General features: G+C 36.9%; 1 pseudogene; it reads right to left on the bottom strand.

Moving 5' to 3' along the window:
- Positions 1 to 9675: 9675 nt before the first annotated feature.
- Positions 9676 to 25781, bottom strand: part of LOC122096354 — a 71430-nt pseudogene continuing 55324 nt past the window's right edge.

Consider the following 25781-nt stretch of genomic DNA (forward strand, 5'->3'; position numbering starts at 1 on the left):
TCCCACAAAAGACGGACGGGGTCCGAGGAAAGGTAAGTGCGGCGCTCGCCCGTTCCCTAGCCTCCCTCAGCCCAGGAGACAATCAGACACAGCGGGGAGCCAAATCCAGCAGGTAGAAAAACTCGTTTTTTAACAGAGAGCAGCCCCTTTTAAAGACAACAAGGGTGGGTGGTATGGTAAGGGAGGAAGAGGAACCAATCACTGTCAAGGTCACACCCTATCATTCACCTGAGCCTTCACGGGCTGGTTAGGCACTGATCAGAAGATCAATTGGGGTCTGCCCACTCAACCCCCTCCCAGAGCCATCTTGGCTGGCCATGTGGTCTACAGTAAATTAGGCTCTGCCCACTCAACCCCCTCCCAGCGCCATATTTGCTGCCCATGTGCTCCACACTGAGGGACAGTGCCCAGGCCCAGAATTCAAGCTCCATGACTGACAAAATAAAATGATTTATGTACTGAATTTGGGGGTATATTAAATACACAACCAATTTAAAATTTAAAATTCAACTTTGAAGTATTTTCACATACTCACACACAAAGAAAAACCCATGCAACAGTTGTCTAAGGGTGAAAGTGTATTTTCACTTAAGGTTGAAAAATTGTCCTAAACATGAGAACATGTAACGAATTTAAATTGATTATATAAAACTTGTTGTTTGTGGTATTCCTCTTGCAAAGATCCAAAAAAATTTGTACAAGTAACTAATAACGTATATTAGTCTTAACATAATCCTGGTTGTTCACTCCAACACCCAAAACAGATGCTCCAGTCATTTCAAACCCATTGTCAGAGACCAAGAGAAAGTTTTCATTTATATAAAATAAAATTCACATGTGCCAAAAAAAGAACAAAAGACCCACCAGAAACCAGACAAAATCTCCAGTGCTGACACTGTTGTTCAGTACCCAGGCAAAAGTGGCTCTAAAGACAACCGATAAAAATAAAATAATAGCTGTATGTTACTGAAAGAAAACTCAAGAAGTTTTAACCCTTTGAGATCAGAAATCCAGATTTTTCCAATTACACAAATGCCTACTCTCTAAGTACTCATAGTGGAAAGGAGAAGTACCAGTACAGAAAGTACAGCTGGCATTTGCCTAGACACTCAGAGAACCGGCTGTAAAAGAGATTTTAGGATTAGGCAGAAATCAAACACTGGTTATTTACTGTTGTGTCAACTTTAGTGGAGGTGATTCAGTCCTAAGGTTCAAGGGGAAAATATAAGGGGGGGGGGGAAGGAATGTGTGTTGGGGCAATTACTATGTTGAAATAAAACAAGAAAAAGTATGTAAATACCCATCTTGGTAGCATGTGGCTGGGTAGAAAATGCCATGACTCAATGATGCTTCACACAGTGACTCATTAGGACTACTCTCTCTCCTGATGTCAAAAAAAAGCTCAGTAAATCCCAGCAGTGCAGTCATTTTAATGAAGGACTTCCAGGCTTTGTGGGACATTAACAATCAGCATCTTGTTTCCAAACCAAAGCAAAGAAGCTAGAAAGACAATACTCTTGTATTTAATTTAGAGTGAGGTTCTGGAAATATCTATATGTAGAAGAAAGGCAACTTCCAAATTAGAAATCTTATACTTATCAAATGTCATATTTATGCTAGAACGTTAAAAAAGATGTTTCTCAATACCAAATGTTCAGAAAGGGGTATAAGCTATAAGTGTTCAGACCAAAAATGAAAATATAGAAAATAATGAGACTCAGAAAACCGGAAATGGTGCAGTGGATTAAATGGTAAAGCTCTCTCCTTAAGTGGAAGAGTTGAAGAACAGTGCCCAGGCCCAGAGTTTAAGACCCACAACCAACAAAAAGAAAAAAAAAAGAAAGATGGCAGAGAAGCTGGAGGTTAAACAAGCTCTCGCATAGAAAGCAGTTTTAATGTTCCAGTGAATAGTCCTAGGCTAGATAATCACACCAAGTATACCATCACAGTACAGTTTGGCCAGAGAGGGAAAATCCAGGCAAAGAGACAGATCTGAGCACTTGCTAGTAGTCCCAGCTGTGGCAGAGGCAGCGGCCATAACCGCCATACCTACAGAAAGATTCCTGGACAAAGACGCCAGACCCAGCAGGCAAGCGGATTTTACTCAACACCAGCAAGAACTGACAAGGAACAAATATCTTCATCCTGCAGATCGCAGACCAGAGACAGCCCAGGAACCGACTCTGACTTGAGTAGAACCCTGACATCCTCACTACTCAGGGAGCAGAGGAGGGAAGGCCACACCTCCCCACCACCCAATATCTCCATCATTGATACTGACAAAGGCCCAGATGAGCAGCTAGCTCCAACTCAGGCCTTGGAAGAAAACAATAGAGTCATTTAGCAGGACACAGGAACCTGAACTGACCTGCCAGGCTCAGCTCCACCCAGGAGAAAGTCACCCAGACCAGGCAGATGAAGCTCTGCCCCAGAGAAGTGACTTTCTCCACTGCATAAACAGAACCAGAGGATGCCCCTCCCTACAGCAGCCAAGACAAACAATAGAAATTCAGTAAACGTAAACTATGAGAATGGCTCGAGGCTGGGCTCTGTGAATATCTCAGGAGCTAGCCCTTCAGGGAAAAGCTACTGTTTGCTGAAAGGGTTCAACCCTACCTAGAACCTAACCTCATCACAGCATCTCCAAACCAGAGGAAACAGGCATCTCCCTCTTTTGTGATATTCAAAGCAGATCTCTCTCCTACTGAACTAGCCTGAGAGGAGGATCACAAAATCCTGGGTAACACAGAGCATTTTTCTGCCTGCTCAAACAAACTGACAAGAAAAAAATCAAGCTACAGGAAAACCAAATACCACACGCAGACCAGAGACTCCAACAAGAGACAGGTTATGGACCCAAGGGAGATAGAGGATCTTCCCACCCTTCTCCCCCCAAAAAATCAAAGAACCCTTTTTAAAAATGTTTATTTAAAAGAAATTGTTTTCTACTAATTTTTTTCTCTTATAATTTTTATTTTAAGGGTATATGTATGTGGGTATACTCTTTAAAAATCTCTTTAACCTTTCGGTCCTTTTAAAAATTCTTTTCATTTTTTTCTCTTTCTTTTTTGCGTGAATTAATGGCTGTTCTACTAATCCCCAGATATATACCCATCGTGCCCATCATGGATTATTACACCTTATCCCCCATTGTGTACATACTTAATCCAGAAATTTATTACTCATTTCACAACCTCTTAGGCTTAACTTCTTTAATAGAAGTATTATCTCTTTATCCCTATATAATTTTCAAGTAACTAAATTTTAAGAATTTTTATTTTTTAGTTTTTCATGTCTCCTTTCTATCCCTCTCCTCCTCTCATCCTATCCTTTTCTTCTCTCAATATCATTTTTATACGTACATTATTGCTGTTTCACATTTTAAATTTAAATAATTGCTTTTTCCATCTTTTCATTTTTCTTCATCTCTCTCCTATCATTCTGTCCAATCCATTTCCCTCTCTAAGATTAGGAATTGGTTAAATGCACTCTCCTTTTACCACTCCACATCCCTCTAATCCTATATTTCCCCACATTTCTCCCTAAACCTAATAATTTCTGATTAGCTAAATTCTTCTTTGCTGTTCTTAGTCCATTAATCCATAGTTCTTTGATGTTGAATAGATTGTATCTGTTGAACTAGATTGTTTATGAAGCATTTTGACTGAGCAATTACAGGACTCTGGTTGTACTTGCTTTAAAATAGTATTCTAGCACAAAATTGGTATTACTTTCAGACCAAATGGGTAGAATAAGCCGGAAAAACACAAGAAAATTGGCAAGTCCTGGTATCTCAACTCCCACTCATGATAATCAGGTGACAGAACAGTTAATGAATAATCCAGAGGAAGGTTTGCAAAAAGCTCTACAAACACTACTGGTAAACATAGTGAATGAAAAATTGAAAACCTGCAAAGGACTCAGTGTGAGCATGATAGGGAGAGAGAGGAGGCAAACCAAAGATTGATACAGGAATTGTATGAGCAGGTTGAGAACAGTCAAGGAGAAATAAAGGAATTGCATGAGCAGGCTGAGAACAATCAAAGAGAAAGACAAGAACTGCATGAGCAGGCTGAGATCAAAGAGAAACACATGAATTGTGTAAGCAGGCTGAAAACAGTCAACGAGAACTACAGTAATTGCATGAACATGAGGAAGCTAATCAAAGAGTAATACAGGAACTGTGAGAGCGGGATGAGAATAGACAAAGATCAATAGAGCCATTCATGGAATCCATAAAGAGGCAGCTGAAAGAACTCAGGGAGACCACAAAGGAAATGCTAACTGGAGCCCAAAGAAGGAATGGGAGTCCAAGGAAACCATAACCAATCAACTAAGTGATTTGAGAATAAACAATGAACACCAAACTAAGGGAGTAAAGAAGTTCTTACAAGATTTAAAACAAAGTTCCAACAAAGAATTTGAAGCCATGAAAGCTTCATTAGAAGGAAAAGAAATAAAAAACAAAGTAGAAAGTCTTGACAGTAGGTTAGACCATGCAAAGATCGACTCTTGGGGATTGAAGACAGCCTAGATACTATAGAGAAAGAACATACAACTATCCAAGACAAATCGAAGAAATACGATAGATCTATTCAACCTTTGGAAGACACCATCAGAAGGCCTAATCTGAGGATAATGAAAGTAGAAGAGCACCTAGAGAGAGAAGTTAATGGTCTAGGAAATTTGTTTAACAGAATACTAGTAGAGAACTTCCCTAACATGCAAAAAGATAGGCCTATTCAGATACAATAAGCATTTAGAACCCCAAATGGACCAGACCAGAACAGGACATCCCACCGTCACATTATAATCCACACAGGATCAATTCAGACCAAGGAAAAGAACCTTAAAGCTGTCAAGAAGAAAAGATCAATCACCTATAAAAGGAAACCAAAAACAAAGGATGAGGCAACAATGCTTGATAAGAAATGTACTTATTATCTTGCCCATGTAATTGTAACCCCTCTGTACAGTATTTTCACAATAAAAAAATTATTCGGAACAACAACAAAAAAGGAAACCAATTAGAATCACCTCAGATTTCTCAGCAGAGACAAAGCAAGAAGAGCTTGGAATGATGTATGCCATGCCCCAAAGACAAACAGCTATCAACCAAGAATACTGTACCCAGGTAAATTCTCCTTTATAACAGTAGGTCAAATAAAAACCTTCCATAGCAAAGAAAAACTGAAACAATATATCTCCACCAAACCAGCCCTACAAAAGATACTTAAAGATATCTTACACATAGAAAACCAACAAGACCACAATAAAGGCTAAGAAACTGCACCCAAACGGAGAGTCCAAGAACCATAGGAAGAACCCAGTTGCTGCAGCCCCCAAGAAGGTGGATAACATGGCAGTAACTCCCAAACACCTTTCAGTTCTAACTCCCGACTTTAATGGACTTAAGTCTCCAATTAAGTGACAGACTGGCTAGTTGGATTATAAAGCAAGATTCTTCTATCTGCTGCCTTAGGGAATCACAACTTGCTCATAAAAACAAACACATTTTGAAAGTGAAAGGCTGGAACAAAATCTACCAAGCAAATGGCCCCCATAAACAGATGAGAATTGCAATCCTAATATCAGATAAAATAGACTTCAAATTAAAATTAGTGAGAAGAGATAAAGAAGGTCGCTACATACTAATTAAGGAATCTCTCCTTCAGGAGGATATTACAATTCAAAATATCTATTCTCCAAACAAGGGAGCACCCAAAATTATCCAAGAAACACTGCTTTCCCTCAAACCTCAAATACATCCAAAGACATTAGTTGTTGGGGACTTTAACACACTGCTATCCCCACTAGATAGATCAACTCAGCAAAAGCTCAACAGAGAAACTGAAGATCTAAAAAACTGCACAGATCAACTAGATTTAACAGACATCTACAGAATATTTCACCCCTTACAATCAGAATAGAAGTTTTTCTCAGAAGCACACAGAACATTTTCCAAAATAGACCACATTTTACGTCACAAAGCAAACTTGTCCACATTCAAAAACATTGAAGTTATACCTTGCATTCTCTCAGACCACAAGGGAATAAAATTAGAACTCAACCTCAAAAGCCACAAAAGGAAGTCCTGTAACACATGGAGGCTGGACAATACATGTTGAATCAGCAGTCCGTCATGGAAGAGATTAGAAAGAAAATTCAAATATTCATGATATTCAACAAAAATGAACACACAAATTACCAGCTCTTATGGGACACAGCAAAGACAGTACTCAGAGGCAAGTTTATAGCTCTGAGTTCCTACATCAACAAATTGGAGAGATCTAAAACCAACAATTTAATGAGACACTTGAACCTCTTTGAAAAAGAGCAGCAAGATAAACCCAATCAAGTAAACAGGAAGAAATAATTAAAATTAAATCAGAATTAAATGAATTAGATTCTGAAAAAACCTAGAGAAAAAAATCAACACAACAGAGTTGGTTCTTTGAAAAAATTAACAAAATTGACAGACCCTTAGCAAATCTTATCAGAAAAAGAAGAGAACACACATAATAAATAAATAAACTCAGAGATGAGAATGGAAACATCACCACAGAATAAATCAAGATTCAGAACATTATAAAGGGCATTCTTCTCAAACTTTATGCTAAAAAGTTTGAGAACTTGGCAGAAATGGACCTTTTCCTAGCAAATATCAACATGCTGAAACTAAACCAAGATGAGTTAAACCATCTTAACAGGCCAATATCCAGCAATCAAGTAGAAACAGCAATAAGAGACCTCCCATCTAAGTAAAGCCCAGGACCAGATGGATTTACAGTGGAATTCTACAAGGCCTTTAAATCAGAGCTCACACCAATACTCCTCCAACTCTTCAATGAAATTGAAAGAGAAAGTTCACTACTGAACTCATTCTATGATGCCATCATAACCGTCATCCCCAGGGGATGAGGGACTCATTGAAGAAAGAGAACTATAAACCTATTTCTTTGATGAACATTTATGCAAAACTTCTCAACAAAATTTTGGCCAATTGACTTCAACAATTCATCCAAAAATATCATACACCATGATCAATCAGGATTCATTTCAGGGATACAAAGCTGGTTCAATATACGCACATCAACAAGAGCAAAGATAAGAACCACATGGTTATCTCTACAGGTGCAGAAAAAGCATTTGACCCCTTTATGATGAAAGTTCTGGAAAAATGAGGAATCCATGGAACCTTCCTCAAAACAATAAAGACTGTGTATGATAAACCTACAGCCAGCATTATACTTAATGGTGAAAAACTAAATTCATTTCCTGTTAACTCAAGAATGAGACCAGGATGTCCACTCTCTCTACTTCTCTTCAATTTAGTATTAGAATGCCTAGCTACAACAATAAGATGCAAACGTAAAAGGGATCCAAATAGGGAAAGATGAAATAAAACTCTCCTTCTGTGCAGATGACATAGATCATGTATTTAAAGAATCCCACGGACTCCACTCCCAAATTACTCAAGCTGATTCAAAACTTTGGCAAAGAATCAGGATATAAAATTAACCCTCAAAAATCAATGGCTTTTCTGTATGTCAACAAGGAAATGAGGGCAGCTGAAATCAGGAAAGCAACTCCATTCATAATAGCCCCATAAAAAATAAAATACCTAGGAATTAACTTAACCAAAGAAGTGAAGGACCTCTATGATGAAAACTTTAAAAACCTGAAAAAGGGAATCAAAACAGAACTTAGAAAGTGGAAAATCCTTCCATGCTCCTGGATTGGAAGGATCAACCTCTTCAAAATGGCAATACTTCCCAAGACTATCTAGAAATTCAATGCAATGCCTATCAATAGTCCAACCTCATTCTTCAAAGAAATAGAAGAGGCAATCCAAGTAATCATATGGAACAATAAAAGACCCTGAATAGCATAAACAATCCTTAACAGAAAGAACGGTGCTGGAGGAATATCATTACCAAATTTCAAACTCTATTACAAAGCCATAGTAACCAAAACAGCTTGGTACTGGCACAAGAACAGACCGCAGGATCAATGGAATAGAATTGAAAACCCAGTAATGTACCCACATACCTATGGCAATCTAGTCTTCAATAAGGGGGCTAAAAAGTAGAATGGAAGGAAGACAGCCTCTTCAGTAAATGGTGCTGGCAAAATTGGTTAATCACTTGTAGAAAACTAAAGCTAGATATTTATATATCACCCTGCACTAGAATCAACTCCAAATGGATCAAAGACCTCGGAGTCAAAGCAGACACTCTGAAAACATTACAGGATGGAATAGGAGAAACCCTAGGTCTCCTTGGCATAGGCTGAAATTTTCTGAATAGAGACCCAGAATCACAACAAATCAAAGAAAGGTTGGAAAAATGGGATCGCATGAAATTTCAGAGCTTTTGCATGGTAAAATTACATAGCTAGCAAGATCAATAGAAAGCCCACGGATTCGGAGAAGATCTTCAGTAGCCATACAATGGACAAGGGCCTCACATCAAAAAATACCTGGAATTCAAAAAAATTAAATCCCCCAACAACAAATCCTCAAAGAAACAACTGCCCAATAAATAAGTGGGCTAAAGACTTAAAGAGAAACTTCTCTGAAGAGGAAAAAAGGATGGACAATAGACACATGAAGAAATGCTCAACCTCCCTATCCATAAAAGAAATGCAAATCAAAACAACATTGAGATATCACCTCACCCCAGTTAGAATGGCTATAATCAAGAACTCTAATAACAACAGATGCTGGAGGAGATGTGGACAAAAGGGACCCTTACTACATTGTTGGTGGGAGTGTAAACTTGTTCAACCACTTAGAAAGTAGTATGGAGGTTTCTCCCCTATGACCTAGCAATCCCATTTTTGGGCATTTACCCAAATCATCACAAACAAGACCATAATATTGCTACCAGCACAAATATGTTTATTGTAGTATTATTTACCATACCTAAGATAGGGAACCAACCCAGATGCCCCTCAATAGATAAATGGAGCAAGAAAATGTGGTATATCTACACAATGGAATTCTATGCCTCCATCAGAAAGAATGACATTGCCCCCTTTGTTAGGAAATGGAAAGACTTGGAAAAAATTATATTAAGTGAAGTAAGCCAGGCCTAAAGAAACATAGGTCCCATGGTTTCCCTTATTTGCAATAACTAGTATATGTCTGAGACAAGCAGAAATGGTCAGGTAAGTTGATGTTAGGCGAAATGAACCCCAAGATAAGGACTCAAATATTTTTCTTTCTTGCTATTGTGTCTAACATATTTATAAGATATTTCTTTGTTGCTTTGTATGTCCCTCCCCCACTGTATAACCCCTGTTTCCACTGTATTTGATGTTGTTATAATTTGTGGATGGGAAGGGAAAAAACAAATTATTTAAATAGGGATACACTTTGATTCATTGTAACAATGAGATGTACAAGTCGTTATGTAGAAAACTGAATTTTACAAATTTGGCAAGGGGTGGGTTGGGGTGTGGGCAGGTGGGGGGGAGATGGCATTTGATGGTAAGGGGAAACAAAGGACGATGCAACAATGCTTGATTAGAAATATATTCATTACCTTGCTCATGTAATTGTAACCCCTCTGTATGGTATTTTCACATTTAAAAAAATTAAAAGAAAATAACTAAGAAAATAATGACATTATTTTTACCATTTATTTATATTTACCATTTTTACAATTTACATTATTTTTCACTTTTTTGGTAAAAAAGTGAGTTATGAGTTGGGATCTCCAGGAAAAGGCCTTCAAGCAACCTTCTGGAATTTAAAACAAACAAACAAGAAAACCTCTTCAGGTATTAGATCTGTCCCAATGTCATGGCAACTAGAACAAGAGCTCAAAGAAAGACAAGAAGGCCATTCTGTTGTTTGTGTTGTCGTTTATGGCTCTGTGTATCCTCTGCTGGATTTCCATGTACTCCTGTTCATGCTTTACAGCTGCCATCGCCACAGCCAACTCATTCATCATTTCTTGTAAGTTGTTCTGAGGAGCCTCCATCTCCATTTCTTGTCTTCAGGACCCTCCCTGATCTCCGTAGTGGACATCACTATTTTTGGAGTCATGGTAGACATTCTGTTACTGAAACCAAACTTGTACATTCCATCCATGTGCGTAGCAAACGTGTACTTCCCGCTGGATTCTTGATCTCCTTTATCAACATCTTTATTATCATCCTGTGATTTACACTTTTATGTCGATGAAGTCTCCCTCCACTGTCTCAAAGATGAGGCCAAGCTTGGTGCCCATGGTGACCCACTCGAAGAAGCACTTCTGGGTGTGCGTCTCCATGTTGATGAAGTAGCTCTAGGCTGTGGCCAGGAGGGCCGTCAGGAGCACCAGGAGCTCTTCTGGGGCATCACCATGGTGGGGCAAGGTGCGGAGCCAGGATCAAGACACAGCTTCCACAGCCACCCTGCCTCAGCCTCGGTGAGTGTGATTTATTGTTTTACATTCTTGCAGCAATTTGTGCTGTATTTCGAATTGTTTTTACTTAACTCGTTTAGTAGTATATAACTTTTTATTTACAATTTTTTAATGTATGGATTGGAGATCTTTTCATATACTTATTTTCAATCTATGTATCTTCTTTCATAATTTATTTGCTCAAACTTTTTTTTTAAAAAAAATTTGGTGCTGGTACCATGGTTTGAGCTCTTGTTTAGCTTTATTTGCTTCTGGATCGTGCTCTACCATTTGAGCCACACCTCCAGTTGGGCATTTTTCTGGTTAATTTGAAACAGAGACTTATGGACTTTTCTGAGTGTGCTGGGAATGAAACAGTGTGATTCTCAGATCTCAACCACTTGATTAGTGGAAGCCCTGGGCCTCCAGCTTCTTTGTTTATTCCTATTTTGGTTATTTATCTTCTCATTGATCAGTTTTAACAGTTTTTTATGTATTTTTGGATACTAGCCCATCATTATCAAATATGATTTACAAATAATTTATTGTGATTTGTGGCTAGTCTTTTCTGTCACTTACCAGTCTGTTTCAGAGCAGATTTCTAATTATTTTTTTCGTGCTGGTCCTGGGGCTTGAATACAGGGATGAGGCTCTCTCTTCTCTCGCTTAAGGCTAGTGCTCTACCACTTGAGCCACAGCTCCACTTCTGACTTTTTTAGTAGTTTATTGGAGATAAGAGTCCATGGATTTTGCAACCCAGGCTAGCCTCCTGAGTAGCCAAGATTACAGGTATAAGCCACTGGTGCCTGGCAAGGATTATATTTTGTTGGAAATATTATCCTTATTTAATTGCTTGGCATATCTGTTTTTCTAGCTACTTAGTGTACAGAAGTAGGAAAATCTCAGTTGAAGTTTAGTCTGGGGAAAAGTGTGAGTCTATCTGGAAAACAAACTGAAAAGGAATTGATTGGGTGTGCTTCTCAAGGGGTAGAACTCTTGAATATCTGCCTAATAAGCGTAAGTCCCTGAGTTCAATTCCCAGAGCCAGAAAAAAAAATACTGAACGTACCTATTCATCTACATGAAATACCTCATTTTTAGATATGTAGATTTTTCTTTTTTACCATCACAGTTTACACATTCTGCTTATACATGTGGTTCATTTTATATTACATTTATACCTGTGTTTCATTTGTTTTGCACTAATACAAATAAATTTTAATTTCAAATTTCAATTATCTATTGCTGTTACATAGGAAGATAATTGGAATTTTCATATTAACTTTTTGTCCTAAAACTTGATTATAGTCACTCAGTCTGGGAGATTTTGTCATTGATATTTTGGGATTGTTTTACATTAAAAAAAATCATGTCATCTAAAAATAAAAGTATGCTTACATTTTTTCCCAAATATGTATACCATTTATTTCCTTCACATGTCTTATTGCATTAGTTAGGACTTCAAATGTGACTTTATGAGGACTTGTGACAGAATATTTTTGCCTTGCTCCAGTTGTAAAGTTGCTTCATTTTGTTACCATTTAGAATGATGTTACGACCCAAATGTTTAGTGCATAGGACCATATATAGTAAAGAATATCAATATGAACTCCAATATATGGAAACAAGAGGTTCTTATTAGACCCCGTATGTAGTTTGTTCTTAGTTTTCTCTTAGTTTTCTGTGCCTTGTGTCTTGTATATAAGATTATTCAAAATGTGGAAGGGAAAGGGAATCACCGAAACAGCAGGACAAAGGATCAACCAAAACAGCATTGATATTCACTGGACACTTTGTTCTATATTAACATTTCAACTTTGTGGGGGAGGGGAATAGGGAGAGATAAGTGGAAGATAATGAGGGATGGAGTAACAATGATTAAAAACAAATGTACTCATTACTTTACTTATGTAACTATAACCCCCCTCATTACCTTTTCAATAAAAATAAAATACAATTTAAAAAATAAATAAAATATTGCTAAATAGGGAAAAAAAGAATGATGTTATGTTGGTGGCTCATGCCTATAATTCTAGCTACTCAAGAAGCAGAGATCAAAGGATCACAGTTTGAAGCCAGTCTGGGCAGCAAAGTCCCCATGAGATTCTTATCTCCAATTAACAACCAGATAACCAGAAGTGGTGTTGTGGTTCAAAATGGTTGAGTGTTAGTCTTGAGTGAAAAAGCTCAGGAACAATACCCAGGCCCTGAGTTCAAGCCCTAGGACTGACCAAAAAAACCCCAAATCATGTTATGAAGAGAAGTGGGGAAGAATGCAGTCATAAAATCCAATGAATATCCTTCAGAATTAAGAAAATTTAGGGGGCTGGGAAGGTGGCTCAGTGGTAGAACACTTGCCTTGCATGCATGAGTCCCTGGGTTCGATTCCTCAGCACCACATAAGCAAAAAGAAAAAAGTCAGAAGTGGTGCTGTGGCTCAAGTGGTAGAGAGCTAGCCTTGAGCTGAAGAGCTGAGGGACAGCACCCAGGCCCAGAGTTCAGGACCCACGACCGGACACCCCCCCCCAAAAAAAAAAAGGATTAAGAAAATTTAGGGAAGGCATGGGTTGGGAGGGATGCAGGAGAATGTAAAAGGGCTGACAGTAGTAAAGATTCATTGTATTCATAAACTGCTTGTTGAATATCAACTCCTATGTACTACTGAAAGATAATGAAAAATTTTAAATAAAAATATGATGTTAACAGTTGTGAAAGCTCCAGCCCAGAAGACCCTACAGACACTAAGTCACGTACAGCAAAGTTTATTGTTAGCAAGCTGACAAGACTGTGCCTTTCAGGCTAAGTGCAAGCTTGTCTTTGTGCAAAGGGGCTATCTTTATAGGGACAAGGGCTACGAATGGAAAATTCCACTAAGAGCACGGAATACTCTGCAGTTGCAGCTGGGGCCAAAGATAGCATGTAGTTAGAGAAGGTTTACTTATTGCAACAGTGTGTTTTGGTCTGGGTGGAAGGCATTCTGCTGCTGCAGATGGAGACTTTAAGGTGCAGGGGTGGGAGTTATCAATTTCAGCCAGGTCCTGTCTGGTCACCTGATTTCAATAAAAGGGCTGAGGAACTAAGGTGGAGGCTGTTAAGTCAAAATGTGGGACATACGAGGAATTTGTGAATGTTCTTTATCAACATCAGTATACTAAGTATTCTGAAAATGCTTGTACTAAGAAGTACCAAAACCTCACCTGAACTCACAAATGAACTAAATATTGGAGAAAGCTTTAGCGTCCCTTCCTCTTCATTTTTCATCCTTCTTTTTTCGGTCTCTTTCTGTCTCTCTCTTTTCATCACCTTTAATATCAACAACAGGGCTAATCCATAACAGGGACAAGGGACTGTTTTAAAGAAAAAGTAGAGTCTTGTTGGGATCTCCCAATGAGAATAGCTACTCATGATACCGCTGTTATACCCTAGAGGAGAAGTGATCATCTCATGGTAACTAAATTGTTCTCTTCAAGTGATGACGGTGATAACAACTTCTGTAATCTTTGACAAAATTGGAACCGAGGTAGTGATCAACCAAGCCACATTTTGCCTGAGACTACTTAATTATACCTCTCACTCCCATTCCAATTCTTTTCCTAAACCCAAAGCTGATGTCAGTACCTTGAACTGAAATTTTTCTCCTTCTTCCCGCATGGGGGTGATGTGTTTCTAAATCTCTTTTTTTCCCCACTCTAACCACTATTCAGTTCTTTTTTTTTGTCATAGGGCTTGAACTCAGGACCTGAGCTCTGTCCCTGAGCTCCTGTCTCAAGGCTAGTGATCTACCACTTTGAGCCACAGCATGACTTCCGGTTTTCTGGAGGTTATTTGGAGATAAGAAATGGTTTTTTTTCTTTCATGAGATTGTTTCTAACACATTTATAAGATTATTTCTTTGTTGCTTTGTATGTCCCTCCCCCACAGTATTAACCCCTGCTTTCACTGTATTTGATGTCGGTATAATTTGTGGAGGGGAAGGGGAAAAACAAATCGTTTAAATAGGAATACAGGTGGACCCATTGCAACAATAAGAAGTACAAGTCGTTATGTCGAAAACGAACTTTACAACTTTGGTGGGGGGGGGGGTGGGGAGGATTGGATGGGGGGTGTGGGGGGGGAGGATGGGAAAGGATGGGAAGGGAAAACAAAAGAGGAGGCTACAATGCTTGATAAGAAATGTACTCATTATCTGGTCCATCTAATTGTAACCTCTGTGTACAGTATTTTCACAATAAAAAAATAAAAATTAAAAAAAAAGAATCTCATGGACTGTTCTTCCTGGGCTGGCTTTGAACTGCAAGTCTCAGATCTCAGCCTCCTAAGTAGCTTGGATTTCAGATGTGAGATACTGGCATCCAGCTACTCAGCTCTTTAATTGGTATATTGAGCCAAATATCTGGATCTGACCTATTGGAACCCACAGAATTGGGGTTCTAGTCTCAAAGATAATTACCTCCATTCCTAATTTGCTTAGAATTTTTGGTTATTAAGTATTGGATTTTGCTCCCCCCTTTTTACTGCATTTATTGATACTATCATAGAACTTTTGTTCTTTTACCTGTTAATGTGATTGATCGTATAAGCTGATTCAAATGTTGAGCCAATCTTATATACATAATACTTAAAAGTGAATACCATGTGGTCAAAATATATAGTTACTTTTAGACATTGTAGGATTCGTTTTGCTAATATTTTGCTGAGGAATTTGGCATTAATGTTCATGGGAGTCATTAGACTATAATTTTCCTTTTTTGTAATACCTTTATCTGATTGGGAATAATGTAATGCTGTCCTCATTGAGTGAATTGGGGTGTATTTCTTCACTGTCTTCTAGAATATATTTCAGAGAATTGTTACATTTTCTTCCCCCCATGAAAACCATCTGAGCCTTGTGATTTCTGTTTTAAAATATTACGTTACCTTCCCTTCTTTTTTCCTTTCCTCCCTTGCTTCCTGTGGTGTTGTCCAGGCCGCACTCAAACCTTTGATCATTCTTCCTCAGCCTTCCAAATAGATGGGATTACAAGTGTACATCACCCAACATGGCTGTAATTTTTGTGATTATTTTAGCATAGTTAAATTATTTCTCTTGTGGATATTACTAGTTTGAGTATTTCAAGGAACAGATGTAGTTAATCAATTAACCTTTCTTTCATCAAATTTCTTGACAGAGAGCTGCTCATAATTTGAAAAATCACCTTTATTTCATTTTTAAACTCAGAATCTCACAGTTGCTAATACATATCTCTACCTCCTGAGCTATAACACCGGCCCTTTGTGCTTCATTTTTCAGATGTGGTGTCTCATTTTTCTTTGGCTGGCCTTAGACCATGATCCTCCTAATTATTCTTCCCTCATACCTGGGATGACAGTTAGATATCACAATGTGAGCTTTTTTGTTGATATCAAGTCTTATTAACTTTTTCCTCAAGATACCTCTGAAATGCAATCTTCCTGATTTTTACCTTCCAAGTAGCTAGAATGATAGCATTAGCTCTTTATCATCTTGGTGCCATGATGTTCTGCAGGTTCATAGCTAACTGTGGATTAAAACCTCTGAGTCAAAATAAAATCTTTCTTTATTTATTGTGAAAATACTGTACAGAGGGGTTACAGTTACATGGGTAAGATAATAAGTACATTTCCTATCAAACATTGTAGCCTCCTCCTTTGTCTCCCCTTCCCATCCCTTCCGAAAATAAAATCTTTCTTAAGTTGATTTTCATGGGTATTTGTCACAGAAAAAGTCTAACACAACACCTTTACTATATTAGCCATAATTCATAAAAATTAGTCCTAGTCTGATGCTTCCAGAATCTCTGCCATAGCTGTTCAGGTTGGATGCTTCTCTTGTTTCTTCATACTGAGATTTTTCTTTGTTTGATTCTTTATAGTATACCTTGCAATCTTCTGTGATAGCCAGACACGGTATATAAAGTAGAGATAATTGTCCCTTGAGTTTGAGAGTTGATTGTATAGCTAGACATTAGTTTGCTTTTGCATTTGTATTGTAGGTGTCAAAGGCTAATTTTCCCCCCTGTTTGTAATTGTTATGAGTAAATATAAAACTGTAAATGATAAATTTTTGGAAACATAGTGCAGACTACTTCAAGAGTTAGCATCTCTGAGGGCCCAGTTTTAATGAGGATCTATGTATTCCCTTAAATTTGTTTTGGTTCGGGAGCCCCAAAAGGTTTACAGTATAAATATCAGAGAAAACCCTCTTTCTATTTCTGGTAGGAGGGGAGGATGAAAAGTAATTACTTTTGAAATATGCCCAGGTCATTCTATCCTCAATAACAATGCCTTACCAGAATGGAAAACCAAATAACAGAGCCCAGTCTACTGGCATTTTACAAGCCCCTAGTGATCCAGGGGAAGTGAAATAAGTACTTATTTGACATAGGGGAGAGAAAAGCACAATTTCGTCCCCCTTTAGCCTTCTTTCTTACCTAAGGAGGAAAAAAGGGAGAAGAATTTGTAAAGGTCACATTCCAAAGGACAGAGGGACAAAGGATCATTAAATACACATTCATAATCATGGGATGTAAAATGCCTCTGTTTTCCCCACATTTTATCACAGAGTTAATATATTCAGTAATGATGGATTATAGCTACAAGAACTTCTAGGTTCAGATTGTACATAAGAAAATCTCCAGGGATATGAAAAGTCAAGAGAGTTCATTGTCAACATGAGATGTTTGCTTATAGTAAGCTGGGATAGAGAAATGAAGTTAGCAGCACAATGACTGGGTCTTCCCTAATTTTTCCAATTCTATGTAGGTAGCTATGGCATTTCTTGTCCAGTTTTTGTGTCAAGAACATATCAGCTGCATGAAATAAGTATGAGAATAATTCATCTTTTTTTCTTATTTGTGTGTGTGTGTGTGTGTGTGTGTGTGCGCGTGTGCTGGTTCTTGGAGTTGAACTCAGAGCCTGAGTACTGTCCCTGAGATTTTTGCTCAAGTCTAGCACTCTACCACTGGAGCTAGTCCCACTTTCAGACTTTTTGGGTCTTAATTGGAGATAAGAATCTCACAGACTTGTGCTTGTGTTGGCTTTGCATCACTATCCTCAGATCTCAGCCTCTTAAGTACCTAGGATTACAGACATGAGCCACCAGTGCCCAACTAATTTCTCTTTTTTCTCCCTGGAAATTCTTAGCATTGACTTGTTAAGTGTTAAGGGAAAGGTCTATATTGGTTTTTGTTTATTGTAGCAAATTATTAGTAAAATTTTAGCAACTTAAAATAGTGTACATTTACTTTTCTACAGTTTTGTAATAAGAACTCTGGTGTGTAGGGCTCATTTCTCCTCTGAATTTCACAGTACCAGAATCACATTGTCTGAAGCCTTTAAGGGAGCATGCATTTTGAGGCTCTTCAGGTTGTATACAGAATTCACTAGCATACAGCTTGTAGGACTGAATATGTTTATTATTAACCAATTATATCTGCAAGGTCCATTTGATTTACATCATAAAGTATCCACAGATAACATCAGAGGAAAATATCATCCGTATCTAAAATCCTGTCTGATTAGAGTTGATCAGAAAAATCTAAACTGTTTTATTTTTCTGGGAAAAAATCCACTGATCTTTACAATAATTATAAGAATTTTGAGATTTTCTACATATCCTTGACTTACCTTGGGAGGTTATTTTTTTCTATCATTTTGTCCATTTTATCTACATTTTGAAATTATTTTTCATAATGTGCTAAATATTTGTGGGATCTACTCTTTTTTTGGTTTATGGTTTGAACTCAAGGATTCATGCTCACTTGGTTTACTTGCGTGTGCAGCTGGTGATTCAAGATATATTTCAATTTCTGACTTTTTTCTATTTTCTACCTTTTGCTGGTCATTTTGGAATCAGAGTCTCATGAACTTTTCTGCCTGGACTGCCCTCAAACTGTGATATTGTTGGTCTCAGACTTCTGAGTAGGTAGTATTATAGGCATAATCTATCAGTACTTGGCTCATGGAACCTTTTAAAATTGCTGTTTTTATTAATTTGTTACTGATTTTTTTTTATTGATCAATTATATTGAGGTATTTTTACTTCTTGAAGTAGCAATAATTAGCGTTAATAAACTTTCACATTTGTAATCAGTGTCTTTCATTTCTGTTCTGTTTTTAAATTATTTTTATGTAGTTGTACAAAGGCATTGTCATTTAACAAAGAAGCTTATGCATGCAGTTCATCATGATCAATGTAATCCTTTTCCACATTCTTACCCATTCCTTCCATTCCACACCTTCCCTCTCTTTTCTTAGGTTTGCAGGATATAGACTGAGTTCTTGACTGCACACTTCCCTTTTGTTTTTAGTATTTATTCCTCTGCAAAAATAATAACCATCAGGATTTATGTTTATCATTAGATTATGAATATTATAATATCCATTTGGATTTCCTAAAGTTTTCTAGTTTTTTGGTGTTCTGATTTTTAATCAGTACTATCCTATCTATTCAATTCTAATAATCTGAAAGAGGAAATTATAACATTGAAGCAAAAGGATTTCTGTTATATATGGCACTTAAGAGGAGGGCATACAATTTAGAAATGAGCAGAAGAAGAAAGAAGCATAAACGTTGAAAATCATACATTTTTGAATTGTGGATCTGTTACTATTAATGTGATTTAATGTAAGAGCTTTATTTCTCCACCTGATTTCCCTCATGTGGTAATTGGTCGTGCTAATTGTCCAGCACACCTTTTCTTTTTTTCTTATACTGGGTACTTAGTATAACTGTCTTGTGACCTCCTTGTGGGGAGGAATCTTTGGATTATTCTGGCTGAATGGAAGGGTTTTGTTATTACTAACGTTATAATTAGTTCATTTCCCCCATAAATAGGAAATAATAGAATTTCAAGGAAGAAGACTAAGAAATAATGGTGGTAAAATTAGGCGGAAACCAGGGAAGACCAGTGTGTGACTATACTAACTTAAGCCATTTAGAAACCATAGTCCCCCAAACATTACTCTACCTGATCCTACATCTACTTTGTATAAGTAGTTAACTACAAAATAAAATATGAAAAAAATTATGAACCTTCTTTGTACAATGCATTTTGAAGCTTTAATTGAAATATCAAAATTACATGTCTTTATGGTGTAAAGTATGTTCTGATGTAAGTAAACTGAAATGATTAAATCATAAAACAAATCCTCAGTTTTGAAGTAAAATATTAACATCTTTGCAATTTTCAACTGTACAATAGATTGTCATGCTGTATGATAGATCTCTAGAATTTATTCATCTTGTCTCACTAAAATTTTGTACTTTTTGACTAAATTCTCTCCATTGTATTCTCCAGTTTGGCAAGTTCTACTTTTAGATTCTATATTTAAATGAGGTCATTGCTACTTCCCACCAAAAGATTCTGAGGTAGTGGATGAAGAAATATCCATATAGTATATTTCAGAATATTATTTATTACATAATTAATATTCCAATTACCATGATAGGCCAACAAATGTGTATAACTGAAGATATGGTTAAGCTGATATTCTCTATTCCACCCTCTGTTTTATCCATTCAAATTAGCTTAGGACAAACAAGAAAGTTACAGGAAAATAAACAAATGTTCACATTCCAAAGGGTAGATAACAGAAATTTCAGAAAGTACTTCAGCAGTTTTAGTAAGGAATCTAGGAATTTCTCACTAAGTATATAGAAGGACTTCTGTCTTTTGACAAAGATTAATACAAAAGATTAAACATTTATAATCCTGTGTCTTTGGATATAGTATAAAAAAATCTAACCAGGGTTTTCCACTGTTGTCATTTGTACTTCAAGCACTCTATCAAATCTCTTGTATCCAGTCACAGTTCCCACAGGGCTGTAGTGATCCCACAGGTCATGGTGTGTTTTTCTTTCTGTACCTGGCTTATTTCAGTTAACATGATGTTCTGTCAGCTATATATGTTTCTGAGAATGTAGAATATCCTAATTTTAGGGCACAGAAATGGTGGGACAAAAAGTGAACAAATGCAGGAGTTATACTCACTGGGAAAAACTGGGAGAAAACAAGGGAAGAGGTGACACTATTAAATAAGAAATATATTCATTACCTTACTTATGTAACTGTGTCTCTTCTGTACATCACCTTTACAATAACAATAAAAAATAAAATAAAAAGCAATTCAGCATTTGTAGAAGAAACAATTTAAAATATAAGCACAATTTACTTTTTTTTCTTTTTGTCAGCCGTGTGGGGCTTGAACTCTGACAATTTACTTTTACTAAAAAATGTTTCATGGATTCTTCTGCCTGGACTGGCTTCTAATCACAATCCTCATATCAAAACCTCCTGATTAGCTAGGTTTACAGGCATGAGCCACCAGCACCTAGCTTATTTAATTCTTTTAAAATATCAAGAGAATATTGTAAATTGTGGTAAAGGTTTTCCTACTGTAAACTTCAGCTAGCATACAGATAATTATTTCATGAGATATTTTAACATTCTATAAGCTAATTAGTTAACTCCTTGGCAATGTACTGACTTAAAAAATCTGTGGAAATACATAAAAGAAGATTGACATTAAAATTGATTTTAGTTCACTGCTCCCTTCCTCTTTCATTCATTACCAGAAATTTGAACTGACAAAGAACAAATTAACTGTTTCACTGCATTTTGCTTATCACTGTATTCATTTTGCTATACTAATCAATGGAAAATTTCTTAGGACTATGCTTTCTCAGAATCTAAATTTGAGGGCCTTTACCTACCTGCTCAACTTTCAAGTCTTTATTAATTAATAAGTATTTGGAAAACTTTGAGGAAGTCTGATTGTTTATGGTATATAGTAATTGACTTAGTTTCCAAGGATGCTCAAAATTGTCATATAATTACACAGTTGGTGCCAATATGCTGTTTATATCACATAAGACTAACTGAATGAGAATACATTGGATTGTGTTGAAAGGAAAGGTTAATCCAGGAATATATTTTTAATGAGTAGGGTTTTTTAAAGCATATTGTCTAATTTAAATATACCATGTAAGCCATGCTTAGAAATTACCACTATTCTTATATGCAATCCAAATTTATCATCCATTATAGAAATGAATTCTCACATAGTCATTAATTCTGATTAAAATAAATGTTTGCTTTAGAGTTGAAAGCTCAATTGACTTGGATTTATAATAATTAAGGCGAGGATTTAGCTTTCCTAGAATTAGTTATTTTCACATAAAAGATGAAAAGATTTAGACCACTTCTATGACTTCATTCTAGTATCTAATTCTAAAGAATGTTACAAGCAAATTACAGCTCTTAGATAATTCAAGAATTCAGTGCTCAAAAAACTTGATATTATATAAAACAAAATGAATTTTGAGAAATTAGATTCCTAAATTACATGTATCTGGGAACTAGTTTTATTGCTATACATTTACAAATAAAAAGTTTTTTGTTTGATAATAAAAACAGAAGTAGAATTCACTTTATGGTCATCTAAAAGTTTAATACACATACATTTAAATTGACAGGAGTGGAAAAACTATTTGTGTTATATTAGTATCTTCTCAAGCATTAATTCAGCTTATTCTGTGATTATGTTTTCTTGTATTTTAAAGATAGCCATACTAATATTTTTATATGTTTGCATTGCAAAAATACTGTACAGAGAGGTTAGAGTTACATGAGTAAGGTAATGAGTACATTTCCTATCAAGCATTGTTACCTCTTCCTTTGATTTTCCCCTACCATCCCTTTACCCCCTCCCCAATTCCTCCCTCCCCGCCCCCGAAACTGTAAAGTTCTTTTTCAACATATTGTCTTGTACATCTCATTGTTACAATAGGTCAACCAGTATTCTTATTTCAGCATTTTGTTATTTCCCCTCCCCTCCTCAAATTAGAAAAATATATATACAAGATGCAGGTTTTAAGTATCAAAAAGTGAGACTTTTCTCTGGACCACAAATGTTAACGCATCGAAATTTTAAGATGATAAATGATGCAAGTGAAATAGCATCATTTGGACTATATGTGTGTAATGTATATATATTTTTTAATGAAAATTTTATTTTATTTTTTTTTTTATTGTGAAAATACCATACAGAGGGGTTAAAATTACATGGGCAAGGTAATGAGTACATTTCTTATCAAGCATTGTTGCCTCCTCCTTTATTTCCCCTTCTCATCCCTTCCCATCTCCCCCCCCCCCAAAAGCGCTCCCCCCCTCAGCACTTTCTCCCCTCCCCCCCTCTGTCCCACCTACCAAAATTGTAAAGTTCGTTTTTGGATATAATGTCTTGTATATCTCCTTGTTGCAATGGGTCCACCTGTATCCGTAAACAATTTGTTTTTTTTCTTTCCCCTCCACAAAGTATACCAACATCAAATACATTGAAAACAGGGGTTTTACAGTGGGGGAGGGACATACAAAGCAACAAAGAAATCATGTTATAAATAAGTTAGAAACAATCGCATGAAAGAAAAACCATTTGAATCCTTATCTTGGGGTTCATTTCTTTTAACATCAACTTATCTGACCGTTTCTGCTTGTCTCAGACATATACTAGTTATTGCAAATAAGGGAAACCAGGGGACCTATGTTTCTTTGGGCCTGGCTTACTTCACTTAATATAATTTTTCCAAGTCTTTCCATTTCCTAACAAAGGGGGCAATGTCATTCTTTCTGATGGAGGCATAGAATTCCATTGTGTATATATACCATATTTTCTTGATCCATTCATCTACTGAGGGGCATTGGGTTGGTTCCATATCTTAGCTATGGTAAATAATGCTACAATATGTTGAGTATTCCTCCATCCCACAGAAGATGGACGGGGTCCGAGGAAAGGTAAGTGCACCGCTTGTCCATTCCCAAGTCTCCCTTAGCCTTGGAGACAGTCAGACACAGTGGGGAGTCAAGTCAAGCAAGAATTCGTTTATTATCACAGAGCAAGCATTTTTTTTAAGCAAAAAAAACCACGCAGCATAAAAGGGGAGGAAAAGGAACCAACCAAATACTGTAAAGGTGACCCTATCATGCCCCTAAGCTTTTTATACTTTCCCTGCTGTCCATGAGCTGTTCACACACTGACATCACTACACCTGATCATGGTATCCAATCAGATTGTAATTTAAACAACTCGGGCTCTGGCCACTTAACTTCCTCTCAGCGCCATCTTTGCTACCTATGTGCCCCACAACAATAAACATAGTTGTGCTGGTAGCTTTAGTGTGGTCTTGTTTATGATCATTTGGGTAAATGCCCAAAAATGTGATTGCTGGGTAATAGGGGAGTTCTATGTGGAGTCTTTTGAGAAACCTCCATACTACTTTCCTAAGTGGTTGAACAAGTTCACACTCCCACCAACGATGTAGTAATGTTCCCTTTTGTCCACATCTCCTCCAGCATCTGTTGTTACTAGAGTTCTTGATTATAGTCATTATAACTGGGGTGAGGTGGTATCTCAATGTTCTTTTGATTTTGCATTTCTTTTATGGCTAGGGAGGGTGAGCATTTCTTCATGTGTACATTGGCCATCCTTCTTTCTTCTTCAGAGGTTTCTCTTCAAGTCTTTAGCCCACTTATTTATTGGGCAGTTGTTTCTTTGAGGATTTGTTGTTGGAGGACTTAATTTATTGAGTTCCAGGTATATTTTAGATATGAGACCCTTGTCGGTTGTATGTCTAGCAAAGACCTACTCCCATGGGCTTTGTATTGATCTTGCTATCTATGTCCTTTGCCATGCAGAAGCTCTGCAATTTCATGCAATCCCATTTGTCCAAACTCTCTTTGATTTGTTGTGATTCTGTATCTCTTTTAAGAAAATTTCGGCCTGTGCCAAGGAGACCTAGGGTTTTTCATCTTCCATCCTGTACTGTTTTCAGAGTGTCTGCTTTGACTCCGAGGTCTTTGATCCATTTGGTGTTGATTTGGTGCAGGGTGATATATAAAGATCTAGCTTTAGTTTTCTACAAGTGATTAACCAATTTTTTCAGAACCATTTACTGAAGAGGCTGTCTTTCTTTCATTCTACTTTTTTAGCTCCCTTATCAAAGATTAGATGTCTATAGGTCTGTAGGTTCATTTCTGGGTTTTCAATTCTATTCCATTGGTCCTGAGGTCTGTTCTTGTGGCAGTACCAACTGTTTTGATTACTGTGGCTTTGTAGTAGAGTTTGAAATTTGGTATTAATATTTCTCCAGCAGTGTTCCTTCTGTTGAGTATCGTTTTTGCTGTTCGGGGTCATTTATTGTTCCATATGAATTTGTGGATTCCCTCTTCTATATCCTTGAAGAATGAGGTTGGAATACTGATAGGTATCACGTTGAATTTGCAGATAGCCTTGGGAACTATTGCCATTTTCAAGGTGATCCTTCTAATCCAGGAGCATGGGAGGATTTTCCACTTTCTAAGTTCTGTTTTGATTTTCTTTTTCAGGTTTTTAAAGTTCTCATCATAGAGGTCCTTCACTTCTTTGGTTAAGTTAATTCCTGTTATTTTATTTTTTGTGGGGCTATTACGAATGGAGTTGCTTTTCTGATTTCAGCTGCCCTCATCTCAATGTTGGCATACAAAGAATCCATTGATTTTTGAGGGTTAATTTTATACCCTGCTTCTTTGCCAAAGTTTTGAATCAGCTTGAGTAATTTATGAGTGGAGTCCATGAGATTCTTTAAATAAAAGATCATGTCATCTGCAGAGAGGGAGAGTTTTACTTCATCTTTCCCTAATTGGATCCCTTTTATGTTTGCATCTTGCCTTATTGCTGTAGCTAGGCATTTTAATACTAAATTGAAGAGAAGTGGAGAGAGTGGACATTCTTGTCTCATTCCTGAGTTAAGTGGAAATGGCTTTAATTTTTCACCATTAAGTATAATGCTGGCTGTAGGTTTGTAATATACAGGCTTTATTGTATTGAGGAAGGTTCCCTGGTTTCCTTGTTTTCCAGAACCTTCATCATAAAGGAATGTTGTCAAATGCTTTTTCTGCATCTATTGGTAAAACCATGTGGTTCTTATCCTCGCTCTTTTTGATGTGATGAATTTTATTGATTGATTTGCATATATTGAACCAAATTTGCATCCCTGAAGTGCTTCCTGTTTGATCGTGGTGTATGATTTTTTGGATAAACTGTTGAAGTTGATTGGCCAAAATTTTGTTGAGAAGTTTTGCATCAATGTTTATCAAAGAAATAGGTTTACAATTCTCTGTCTTTGATGTGTCCCTCATTCCCTGGGGATGACAGTTATGATGGCTTCATAGAATGAGTTCAGTAGTGTACTTTTTCAATTTCATTGAAGAGTTGGAGGCATATTGGTGTGAGCTGTGCTTTGAAGTCCTTGTAGAATTCCGCTGTAAATCCATCTGGTCCCGGACTTTTCTTAGATTAGAGGTCTCTTATTGCTGTTTCTATTTCAATGCT

This window comes from Dipodomys spectabilis, unplaced genomic scaffold, assembly GCF_019054845.1.
Source record: "Dipodomys spectabilis isolate Male_0828 unplaced genomic scaffold, ASM1905484v1 ptg000369l, whole genome shotgun sequence".
NCBI classification, from domain to species: domain Eukaryota; kingdom Metazoa; phylum Chordata; class Mammalia; order Rodentia; family Heteromyidae; genus Dipodomys; species Dipodomys spectabilis.